We start from the raw sequence: 13197 nt of genomic DNA on the forward strand, positions 1-13197 counted from the left end.
GGGTATTTGAACACATTAAAAAGCGAGTCCCCCATTGCTAGCTGTGTCTGGCAGCCACCAGGCCCCTGCACGGCTTGAGCGTACGAAGCACGAGGAGACACCGAGGTGCAGGGTGTAGCTGGATTGATGCTCGTCTCTGTTACATACGCTGTGTGAACAGCAGTGCACAAAGAACAGCTGGAGATTGCATGCTGGAGCTCAGTAGCAGACAAGCAACATCTTCCCACACAGGACAAGGCATGTTGCAAACAAAATGTCCTTCTCCCAGCAGCAAAGCTCTTAAGCCTCCATTTAATGTTAAAGACACGCTTAAACCCTTTGCTCCTCAGCATGTCCTGTGAGCTTACGTAGAATTTTAGCAGGCTCAGAAATGCTCTGCTGTAACTGGGGCTTGTCTAAAGGCTGAACCGTGTACGCTGAATAACAAGACCTTCACAGAATACCTGTGCAACGAAGGGATGGCTTTTCTGGGAGCATGGTTGTATCTGCAGGCAGGGCTATGGTATGGGTTCCTGCAGGTGGAGAACACAAGAGGTTCCCTTTTCTCCTCCCGATGGTGCTGAACAGCAGAAGAAATGGCAACTTTAGTCACTGACTTGATCGCTTCAATTCTGATGCCCCAGCTAGGCAAAGTGGCCATCTTGTCAAAGCTAGCCAGATTGCACTCACAGCTTCGTTCCTTGGAGGAGCCGATCAGAACAGAGAGCACACAACAAATTGTTCCGATTGCAGTGCATGCATGGATAAATCCTGGGGCCAGACATATGCACTTGTTGAACAACAGCAGCAGTAGGAATCCAGCTTCTTCATGGATGAATATGCTTAATTAAAATATATATATTCAGAGCATACCCAGAGACGGAAGATGTGTACAGCTACACAAATGCACTCAAAGATGGTAGGAAAAACTGAACACTGTAAGACTAGTGAAACCAGGAGTCAGATTGCCATCACAGAAGGTCTTTAAGGCCAAACTAGATAAAGAATTACCAGAAACTGAGAGCTGATCTTGCTTTGGGCAAAGAGATGGATCCTCTCTATTTTCTGTGTCAGCCTGAGAGATTAAAGTCATGGTAAGCAGAAAGAGAGTGAGTTGGTATAAAAATATCTAGGCAATATTAATGAGGAACCTGTCAGGTCCTCTTTTATCATAAACAGTATTTCTGTTTGCCTGGATTAGTTGGCCAACCAGCCGTTGATTCAGTCAACCCAATCTGCACTGTCATATAAGCAATATTTCATCTATCAAGCTTAGATACAAGAAATATGCTAGGCACGCATGGAGCAAATAAGCATATTCTTGCAAGTAATTAGCATAAGCTGCACTGAGGTCAAGTGGTTGTGTCAGAGCACAATACAAATTGCCAACATTTCTTCCTGCAGAAGATTGAAAATGGAGAATTGCAAATGCCATATCTCTGGCTCACCTCTTGCTTCCCATCGTTTATACCAGAGGAAGGAAATAATTGTTTTGAGGTACTTTTAAGAATAGCATCTCTGCTACTTTCATTGCTTAGTGGGAGAGAACATGTTTAAATGATGAAAGGTCACATTTTTCAGGTCCTGTTAGGTAATTTTTCTTGCCCTTATGCAGGGGAAGAAGGCCAAATGCCTAATTTGACCAAGGTCAAAAAGGGAAACTGAGGTCTCACTGGATTACAGAGGCAGTCAGTTAAAGGCCTGCAGTTATTCCTCCTGCTCTCTGTTGTAAGATCCATTGAGGGCAGCCTCCTGGTCACATCTCCTTGAGGGAGCCCTGCTGCAGGGCATCAGACCAAGGGCCATCCAGACTAATGTTGTTTTTCCAAGAGATGCCCAAAATGGATGCCTAGGAAAGTGCAAGAGTGGGGTGATTACGTATGATACATCTCCCAGTACCCTACCAGCCACCAACCATTTGAGGGGTTCGAATTTTGAGAGCCAGATGTCAGTTCAGTGCCTCTACTAATGGGTTTTCTCTGGAATGGAGATTTCGGTAACTTTCTTTTCCATGAATTTGCCCAGTCCCCCTGTGAACCTGTAACAGCCGTTCCCTCCAGTGGGGAGGACTTGCACAGGTCCGCCTGTGCTGTGAGGACCAGCTTCTTTTAAATTCTTCTGTGTCTGGCTCCTGTTAGTTTTGTTTGATGGCCCCAAGTTATTGTACAGGAAGAGAACATGAATGGTCCTTCCTACCCACCCTGCCTGTGTGGGCAGAACTTATGGATCTACTTATCCTTCCCTTCTCTTCAGGCTCCCAAGTCCGATCTCTTCAGAATAGATCAAAGAGTGAGGTTAGCATTGTTTTAAACCACTAGTTTCCTACAGAATGTGATCTATCCACTTGCAGATGGTTTTTATGGTCTCTAAAGCCTCCCATGGATTAGCCCACAGTTGACTGTAAAAACATTTTCTCTATCCCACATCCTGCTTCTCGTACTCACTTCTCTGCCCTTTCACTCAGTCCAAACATCTTGCAAAAAGCCTCCAGCTCTCCTTGACAGCCTTCCTCACTCCTTTTCCCTGCAATCTCCCCAGCCTCTGCCAGGTTGCAAAAAAACCTCAATCAGCACAACAGAACCCCCAAATTCTTGGAGACCTGCCCACGAGGGAGAGACTTGTGTGCCTTTCTCATTTAACTACCAGCACATGTACTGCTGCTTTGCTGTTGACCTAAAGCTTCTGCTGTTGCATAAAGGTCGGTCTGTCTTCAGCCACCTCTCCCCCTGCACATTTCAAGTGCTCTCCTTTCTCCTTTCAGCTGTCATCTCGAGCAGCCTTGCTGCTGAAGGAGGTGGGCGGGAGAACACGCACCGCGGGAGATGGCTGATCTTCCGTAGCACTTGTGCCGAGGGATGGGAGAACTCAGCCGCGGCGGCATCTTCCTCCACCTCTCCTCACCACGTCAGGGGGAGAAAGCCCCACCATAGCTGCCCAGCACATATGTGTGCAGCAGCACCGGTGTGCGAGCTCTGCAGCTTGGGGAGTGCTGCTGGGGGGCTAGAGGGGGGGCTGTGTGGTGGGAGCTGGACATACACCCCTTTAGCAAACCAGAGGCTGTGCTTGCCAACACTCCTCCTGCACAGACACACAGCAGAGCCTGCAGAGAGGGACCTGCTGCGGCTCACTGGTCTCTGGGTGACCCCCTTCCCGGGAAGCTGGTGGGGGCATGACTGGGGTTTAGGGGGGAGGTCGTGGGGATTCTTTCTGCCAGACCAGTTATGGGGCAGGCAAACTGAGGCAGGGATAACCAGGACAGCGTGAGTGGTAATGTCTCAAACCACAGCACCTGATTTACCAGAAGTTGTGTGTGAAGTGCTGCTGAGACTTGGAGCAGCTGGCAAAAAAGTGAAAACAATCTCCCCCCTCCCAAATCATTATTTAAACAGTATAAAGCTCTCTGTAAATGTTTAAAACAACAACATGGTTGGGAGGGGAAGGAGGAAAGACAAACAAGTTTGCTGTTTCAGCTCCGCAGAAACAGATCTTAATTTTTGGCAGGGTTTTATTCTTCCAGAGGATCCAGCTGCCAGCATGCTTTGGGAGGCTCCAAATTCATAATCACTTCCCTAACATCTTCCTCCAAGAGGCTGCAGTTTGGCACAGGCGCTACCTTTGATGTCTGCGTTTGGCCAGCACCTCCTGCCGTAGGATCCCAGTTCATGGCCAGGGCATCTATGCTAGGAGTCAGTGGCTGTGAGTGCTCCTGACGATGTTTTTCTTTCCCACACCTAAGGTTCAGAGTGGTCAAAGCTCAGCAGGAGCCAGGAAGCTCAAAGGAGCAAGGTGCTGCGGGCTGGCTGACTGCTGGGGTACCCTGCCTGCATGTGAGCGGGGCAGGAATCAGGAGCCTCTCTGTCCTCGAGCACCTCTCAGGAGATGCGTGCTCCCAGTTCCCAGCCCACTGCCCCTCCTGTCTCATCTCTCTCTGTAGCACTGCTGGCACCTGGTGCATTACTGCAGCAGAAACCCTGTGTAATTCCTGTTTAAATACACAGCTGGCAACATGACTTTTACTAATTCAGCTTTTTGCTGTTGAAGAGCTGGAGCTGTATCCTGGTTTGGCTCCAGGCTGAGAAAGGCTTGATCTGAAGCCCTGGGTATCGCAGGCTGCTGGAGATCAGTGGCTGCTCTCCAGCCTCCATGCAGATCTGATGCTCTGGGTCCCATATCTGGAGCCCTGGAGCAGGACCATCATCTGTGTGGGATTTCAGGGGAAGGGGGGCATCCTTCTCAGCCTGGGGGAGACTTTGGGTGTGTCGGTGAGGTGGACATATGAGAACAAGGTCCCTGGGGAGCAGAGGAGGACTGTACTCCCTACCAACCTGCCTGAGGTCTCAGCTGGTCACCAGTCCCACCTGCTCTGCTCCTGCCCAACCAGGGAAAGGGCTTGTGCTCCTGCCCAATCCTGTGTTTGCCCCGGTCCTGCTCAGCCCCACACCACTCAGCACCCACAGCTGTCTAGCTGCTGTCTGCTGTGAGATGGCTCTGCTCTTAGTTGCTCTGGCTGGTGTGTGCAACCTGTATTTCTATAGAAATGTGCTCTGATCTGCTGTATTTGCTCTACAGTCTCTAGAATTACGTTCCTGCTTCAGCTGCTCAGTCTGACAGCGGTGCTGAGCTGTTGTCTGAAGATGCAGTTTCCAGAGAAGCTTGAGTACCTGCTGGGTGGTTTAAGTTGACCTTGCTGCTGCTGACTTGTGTGCGGCCGTACCTCTGTGCAGATACGGGAGGGAAGGTGTATGCAGCGGTTCCTCATGCAGCTAGTCCCAGCCCTGGCTGTTGCTGCTGCTGTTGCTGGAGTGACGTGATCCAAAGCAGAAAGACTGAGCTCAGCTGGGCTGGCTTAGCTCTTGAGCAGGGCTGCTTCTGTTGCCTGGGGCTTCAGGCAGTTTGGTGGGGGAAAACCCTGATACTACTTTCAACCAAACCCTGAAGAGTGATGTGAAGGACTGACCTGCTTATGTGCTGTCCTGCCTCCCCAAAGTCCTGTTCTGGTTAAATTGGTAACTGCCCACAGACAGCACCCAGGAAAGCTGTTGCTGGGGTCTCCTTTGCTTTTCCAACTTCAGCCAGCTCCTGTGCAGAACCTACACTGAGATAAAAGAGACTGACACAGTGTGAAACCCTCCTCTTCAGCAGATGGTGTTTGTGACAGTGGACTTTGCTTGTGTTGTTATAACAGAACGGCCTGGTCTAGCCAAGAAACGGAAGGAGAAGCTGCAGCCTAGTCTTGCTGAGACTGGCTTGCTGTGTAAACCTGGTCTGAAAGCCTGGATCACAAATGAACTCTTGCTTTTTCAAGAATCAGACTTTTCTGCCATCTTCAACTTACAAGCTAAAGTGCTGCTGTGACTTGCCTGCGGTCAGTAGCTCTAGTCACTCTGCAGCATTCATGGCAGTCTCCTGGGGCTCTCGGTGACCAAGGATGTGATGTGTGTTGCAATGTGACCTTCATGTTACCTTCACAGAAAACCTAAATGTATCTTAACTGGGGTTAACCTGGTGTCACTGCCTTAGGCTTTAGCAGATCGGTGCTACATCTGTCCTAGCTGTGAACTCTACATGCTTCATGCCTAAAAATCTTCACTGTCAGAAAAACAGTGTCCCTACTTGAGTGAACCACTGAGATGGTGTGAGTAATTGGCTGGTACTGCTACTGACTGAGCCTGTTCCAGCATATCATGCTAAAATGATGCACTGAGAAGGTGTAGGTGAACTCCCATCAGGCCCATTGCTGTCAGACTGAGACTGGCTGGCTGAGCACTAACTGCAATGGGTACTTTCAAGATAAACCTCGGTCTCAATCAGGGTGAACAAGAAAAAGTGTATTGCCTTGATATTGTCTGAAGGCTGCCTTCTGCAACATGACTGAGGGTGGAACCTGGTTACCAGCAAAAACCAGGTGTCAGCTGGTATAAGCCCTCCAGGAAACTGGGTTACCAGTATTTCTGACCTTATTCTATCGCGTTCAAGATGTGAGCAAACACAGAGCAAGTGTTGTTCCTTCAGCTGGAAGGGCCAAGAAACGATGTGCTCTGAGGCTGCTTGTGTGTCTCAGCTGGTCCCAGGCCTCCAGAAAGTCTTTCCTAATTCTCTTCTGACCACCTCCCTGTTCCTGAGGCATTGCTGGAACTCTGTCTGACTGCATCAGCTACCTGAGCTGCTCTGCTCCTTACTTCTCCCAGTAACCAGAGACTCTGTACGTCAGTCTTTAGCCTCCATTGAAAAACCTGCTGAGCTACAGCAATCTGAGAAGAAACCCATGAGCATGGCAGAGAGACTGTTGCAGGCTTTGTCCCACATTTGGTTAGTACTTGGGAGAGATATTAACCTTCACGGGGAAAGGGGTTATATACATCTGTCAGCTCTGCTATTCAAATGTGCAGTGATCCTGTGAACATAAGCACCTCCACCTGAAATCTGAGAACCAGCTCAGCCCATGCAACCCCTGTGTGCATCGCTCCTTGCTCATCTGACTCGGATAGCACTAGGCTTTCTCACAGCTCTTGGGGACAAACCTCACTTAGCCCTGACAAGCCTCAAAAGTTCTTTCACAGCAAGCCATGTGTGAACTCAGCGTGTCCTGCATTGGCACCATTTACCTGCCTCTATCCTGCCTGGGTACAATAGGCACAACAGGCCTGGACAAACAGGAGGACACTGGCCACAGTTGGACTTGGATGCTGGGGCTGGGGGAATTCAGCTCTCTGCCTTCAGCTAAAGAAGAGATCTCTCTTTAGCTCCTCTTTCACTCAAAGCTTTCAAAGCGGTATCATATGGATGCTATCATAATGTTCATTAGTCTCTCTCTGAGCCCCCTCACGCTGCAAAAATCCCTGGAGGGGACGGGTTGGAGTGGGATGGGTTTTGCTGCAGCTGAGCTCTGGTGGTTTTTTCTCCTGGGGTTTCAAGAAGTTTCATTCCACCCATGAGAAGTGCCAGGCGTCAGGGGAAGATTTGTTTCTTGGCAGCTGTTCCCATTTTGCTCTAGAAAACAGATGCTGTGCTAGGAATGCACCGTGACTAAAATTCCTCTGGGCTGCTCAGGTCAAATAGCAAATAGCAGCAATAGGGGAAACGGGGGGCAGGAGAGCAGCACTGCTCAGCAGAGAGCAAACAGGAGGGCAGTGCCCTTTCCTTTCCCTTTCCTCCTCCCCCGAGCCAGAAAGCAGGAGCTGAGCAGTTTGAGGGAGAGGAGGAAGCTGGGGGTTAGCAGGCTGCCTGCCTCCCACCTCTGGCAGCCACACAGCACAGGCATGCACGCTTGGCTCTGCCTGTACCTGCTCTGGGGAGCTCTGGCATTGTCAGCCTCATTGCTTTTGTGGTGGTGTCCAGTCTCCTTGGAGAACAGACCATGCTCTCTCCATTTGTTTTGCAGAGGGCTCAGGGAAGCTTTCAGGATCAGAGGTTTAAACAAGGACTGTGATGAGCGGTGACAGTTTGGGAAAAACACAAGCAGCAAAAGGTTTTGATACTGTCAGAGAACATGACAGGCAAGTTCACAGCCCCTGCAGGCCTTTGGCTTCTTGTTTTCTTTTGCCAAACGGGGAAAGCAATCCTGTGCGATGACAGAGTCAGAGGTGGTGACCCTGTGGCAGGTGGGGCAACGCTGGAGATGCTGAGAGCAAAGCAGAAAGCGCAGGCAGGGGCTGGGACAGGGGGAGATGGCCTGCAGGGGGTAGGGAAGCTGGGCTTTTTTGGGAGGATGCTGTGAGGCATCCGGAAACTCAGCTTCTCCAATGTGCTCAGCTCTGGCCACTGCACCCTGGATGCTGAAGTTGTCCCAGGATGTCTGCTCCTGCTGCTCAGGGGCTGCCAGGGCTGCTAGGACCTCTGGGGCTGGAGAGTGGAGGGTGAGAGGTGCAGGCAGCCCAAAGTCTGCTTCCCTGCCCTTCATGGCTGAAGGTGCTGGGACTGAGGATCGGGCCATGCCTGCCCAGAGAGCCCGAGGTGGGTGGTGAGCACAGCCTGGACACAGCCCTAATGCTCCAGCCCCTCGACGCCACTGCAAAATGGGTTGCCCCATCAAAACAGACCTTGCCTTGTTCCCAGACTAAAAGAAGAGGTTGTGTGATAAAAAAACTGCAGCTGGTCTCTCTAGTCTCCCACCAGTGTCTGCATTAACTGTCAAGACAGTGACTTCCTTGATGCTGGGCAATTTTTTCCTGTGCACGCAGCCAGCTAATCAATTAAGTTTCTCAGCAGCTTCCTCCAGCATTCAGGCTTGGAGGGTGGAAGGAATTTGTTATTCTAGGCAGTGTTGGAGAGGCATGAACTGTACTAAAAGCAAATTGGTTGCACTTTCCAAGCACTGACACTCTTCACTCACAGCGTGGCTTTCTGGTCCTCCTCCCTCAACCTCCTCCCTGCTCTCCTGAGCACCTCTGGGTGCAGCCCTGGTCCAACCAGCTCAGACAGAGCTGGCCTGAGGCACATCTGCTCAGCATTACACGGCACCCTGCTATGGAGGAGCTGGGTGCTGGGGATGCTCCGTGTCCCAGGCAGAGGCATGGGTGTTTGCCTTGGGGTGCAGTCTTCGTACAGCAGGTCAGTTTGACTGTACAAGGGATTAATGCTGCTGGGTTGCCTCTCGCCTGCTTTCCCGGCTGTAGCTGGTACAAGCTGGTGTGGCTGAGTACCACGCTGCAGTCATGTGGACATGCCAGGGCAGGTTGGTTTGTCCTTTAGCTTAGCCCTCTGCTAAATTCTCTCTTGATGCTTTTTTCCAGGCGCTTGCTTTTTTGCCTTTTCCCATCTTGTTTTCCTCCTCCTTTGTTCTTGTTCCTTGCCCTGCCCAGGTGCGGTCCTCTGCGTATGGGAGGGAGATGCTATGTGGTGTATTCACATCCGTCCCAGTAACCTTGGGCTTTGCGGAGCTGAGCACTGGGCTGAGAAACAGAAGTGGAAGGATCCATCAGGGTGGGTGGAGACACCAAGAAATACGGGGTATGTCGGGTGATCTTGGGAAGATTTATGGATGGTTGAGAAGAACTGCATCTCCTGCCAGCTCAGCTTCACCCTGGCGCTCTGCTAGTGGGAATGGGGATGTTTTTTCTGTGTGTTTAGCAATGCAATGGCTTAAGCATGAGAGCAGCAGGATTGCTGGAGTCAGGAGGGCCGCAGAGGTTTGCTAGGAGCTCAGCCAGTTGTGTAAAACTCCTTACTCCCCACACTTTGGCCTGTCAGGATGCACACACGCATCCTCCTAGGCCAAGGAAAACTTGGCCCAAGCAGCGCTGCGGTTGTGCTGTTGGCTGGGTGGCTGGTGGGTAGGGATGGCCACAGCTTGAATCCAGCCAGGCCTGGAGGTGAACCAGGTCTTTTCCATTAGGTGCTGCCTGGCAGCCTCAGTGGTGCCTGCTCAAAGGCTTCCCTGTGGGCTTGTTGCCCCAGCGTGTCATCCTGCTTGGAAATCTCAGCAGAGGGGATAAGGAGGAACTGGGTGGAGAAAATGACCCATGATTTCAGAGGGTTATCTTTATCAGCCGGAGGATTTCAGCCACCTCTAGTCCTGTTCTCTATAGCAAGATAACCTGGTGCTAATAGCATTGCTTCTGTAGGATAAATCCCATAGATGTTCTGCTCGGGAAGTAATTTGGTGAACCAGGAAAGAGAACCCAGGATGCCTGCTACCAGTCTTCTTTCCAAACCGTTACACAATACTACTCTGGGGTTAACGAACTAAAAACATCTGGGAATAATCAAAGCTATTTAGGCTCTGGGAAAGCATGGCTGGAGAAAGTTTGAAGGAAGCAATTTGAAAGCTCAGCATTGTTAAAAACAGTCTGGAAGCCCTGGAAATTAAAACTAGGGTAACATCTACAAAGAGTGAGGAAGTATCAAGAGAAGGATCTAATATCCTCTGAGGAACAGAGAGGAGTCAGAATGAATTGGAATGCGCAAGCCTCTACTAAGCTACAGGGCATTAAAAATTACTTTGGAACAAACAGATCTGCCTTTCCTGTGGCTTCCACTGGCAAGGGAGCAGAGGGAAAGACCAGGGGTCTGTCTTAAAAACAGCCTAGGTAGTGGAAGTAGGAATTAATGACAGATAATCGCAATCCTCCCAAAGTCCAGTAATGCCAATGCAGAGCCTGCAGTGAGTGGTACCTGCCAGGGCTGGCTCTGGGAGGATGCGGGACACACGGCAGAGGTTCGGGGCCAAGTTGCATCCCTGGCAGGGTGCCACCAGCGAGAGCACAGCTGGGGCAGGGAGGAATGTAACCTGCAGGCTTTGCTTTCCAAGCAGCAGGATGCATGCTTGGGCTGGCCAGTGGCATCGCCACAGGAAGAACGAGATGGATCGTGGTTCCCAAGACACGTTCCCCATGGGGGGTGACAGTGCCTTGCTGCTTCCCGCTGCGGGGAGCGTACTCAGGCCTCCTCTTCGATGGCAGCTCAAATGACCGCGGGACCATCCTCTGAGCCTGGCGGGCAACCCAGGGCTGGCAGCTGTGAACACTGTCCGGGGGGGTGTCCGGCTGGCAGCAGGGACCGTGGTGCTCCGCATGCTTGCTGAGCTGCCTGCAGCACTGACCCTGCTCCTTCTGCAGGAGCCTGGGGGGCTGCTTCCCTGGAATGACTCGGAGAAAGGCCACGGAGCCAGCTCTCATCAATGGAAATCCCCCCCTTTTAGCATCACTGGGGACGCAACTCTGTTGCTGGGAAATCTCACTTCTGCTGATTTATAGGAGCTTTCATCTTGAAGGGCCTCTCTCAGTGCTTTCCATTCCCTTTTCTACCGCTTTGCATCTCCTCCTATTTCTGCCCCTGGCTGGGGCTGGGTGCAAGCCTGCAGCATCTCCAAGAGACAGAAAAGCAGCCTGGGAATGAGAAGGGGAGGCACAGTGGAGGAAGGACAACGGGAAAACCAGCCACCACAGGAGCCATGGAAATGGTTAAAGATTTGGGGAGTCCAGATCTGCCGCAGCTTCTCTGACAATCTGGTCTCCCCAGCATCCTCGTAAATGAGAAACTGCATAAGCCTCACACTCTATTATTGCTACGGAGCATTAGAGTCTCTCATTTAGGATAAACATTCTCATCTCCAGCAGAGCATGAATAACATTAAATGAGATAGTTAAAATGTTTCAGGCCAATTATAGCCCTGGTGTAACTTCGGCAGAGTTACACCAGGGATTAATTTGATCCAGAGAGCTCTGCCTCCTGTTCTGAGCTGGGATTCCAGCGTGGGTAATTACATCCTGCCTCTCTGCACTTCCTCTGGAGTTTTAATTGGGTTGAATGGACCAAATCCGCAGCAAGTGTAAATCAATGTAATTGAGCTCTCTCTGGAGAGGAACCCTGCTGATTTACACCCTCAAATCTGGGCCAGCCTTCTCCCTTTCCTCTCTCTGCCAGGCTCCAGCTGCCGGGGGGCTGGAGGCTGCCCAGCAAAGGGCAGCACGGGCTGAGGCTGGTGCAAGGAAGCTGCCCCGACCCAGCACCAGCCTCCCTGTGAAGGACTCAAGTTCTGCTCTTCGGAAAGTCACCAGGTTCCCAAACTGAGGGCTGAGAAGGCTCTGCCCTGCCTCTCTGCTGCACTAGTGCAGGTCAGATCTGCTCTGGGGTGCAGACAGCCCAGCGTGGGTGCACAGCAGCCTGCACCCGGCCATACCTTCTGCTGGTAAACTTGCAACCCCGACTGCATGCCGGCGGGACTGGCCCTCACCTCCCAGCCTGGATCCCAGACCAGGCTCCTTACGCACTGAGACAGGCAGCTGGACTGTCTCCCTCTTCCACTTCCCAGCCCCCTCAGTAAATCAGCGTTAATGAGGGACATTTGACCCTCTCTTTCCCTGAACAGCCTTAAGAAGCATTTTTGTTCCATGAGACAGTAAAGAAACTTGAAGCAATTTCCTCCCCCTGCTTCTACTGTAGTTTTTTGTTATTGGGTTTTTGGGGTTGGGGTTTTTTTTTTGAGAAAAGGCAAAGTTATAGGATACAAGCAGCCTTTAGGATGCCTCAGAAGCAGGAGCAGAGACGACACAGCAGTGTCTGATATGGAGGGGATGGATCAGACAGGCCCGTCGAGATGGGGTGACCCAGCCCTGGTCCACTTGGTCCGTCAGAGCAACCACGTGTGCAACCGAGACAAGGAGGGCCAGAGCTGGGAAAGCGCACTCACTGGCTGTAATTAGGAATTTAATTGTGAGGCATTATCTCACCGAGTTGGAGCCTATACAGAGCCATACGTCCTCCATAGCCAACTGTATACAGAGGCGACAGTGGAGGGAAGAGTGCTGGGAACGGCCTCCCTCACAGATTTCCAGGACTTTCTGCTGCTGTGTGGTCCCTTTCCCTTCTCACAGAGAAATGATGAAAACAGACAGTCAGATAAGCCCTGGGGAGCTGGGGCCGGCAAGGCCCCACAGCTTTGCACCCTCCTCCGGGCTGCGTGGGACTGCTGGTCCCACACCACCATCACTCGCCTTTTCATTTTGTTTTTTTCCCAAAGTGCATTTTGGTGGGGACAGAGATGGAAAGAAGAGCAGAGATGTCACAATCCTTCCTTCGTCCTCAAAGAAGCGCCATCTCCTCAGCAGGACCACGACAGTGAGACCTCAATGGTGGGACCGTGTCTTTCAGCCTCCTAGCCCTGAGGAGACCATCAGCATCCCATCCCTTGGAGAACCACCAGTGACACCATGCCTGGCTTGTTGAGGGCTGTCACTACCAATTCTGTGTTTCTTGTAAAGCGCAGGGTGGTTTTGGCCAGCAGAGAGGACGCAGTTAACGAGGTTAAGCGAATTCCCACTCCCACCCACCAAGGGCCTTCCGGGACCATCACAAATCTCAGCGCAGACAGCAAACACCTCATCGCGGCCAGCAACCCTCACGCAGCCACTTGCTACAGGCAGGCTCGCCCGTTCTTAGCTCAGCTGCTGGCTGCAGCTGATTGAGTAAATAAAGAACATTTCTCACGAAATCCACCCTCTTGGAGGTCCCCAGGCAGAGAGCTGGCCTTTCTGCAGCTCAGGAAACCTTAATCCCCCAAATCTACAACACCCCCGTGCAGACAATTTAGCAAGCGATGTTCACACACCCAGGTTTGCAGTGCAGTGACCCGTGTTCCCGGCAGCACCATGACATTTGCCAGCGCCATTTCCAGCTGGTCCCACGTTGTCCTTTCTGGGATTTTTTTTTGTGCTAGTCCAGATGGGGAGAAAGGTCAGAGTTACTGATGGTAAGGTCCAGACTGGAATCTGGATTTTC

This window comes from Pelecanus crispus, chromosome 12, assembly GCF_030463565.1.
Source record: "Pelecanus crispus isolate bPelCri1 chromosome 12, bPelCri1.pri, whole genome shotgun sequence".
Lineage (NCBI taxonomy): Eukaryota > Metazoa > Chordata > Aves > Pelecaniformes > Pelecanidae > Pelecanus > Pelecanus crispus.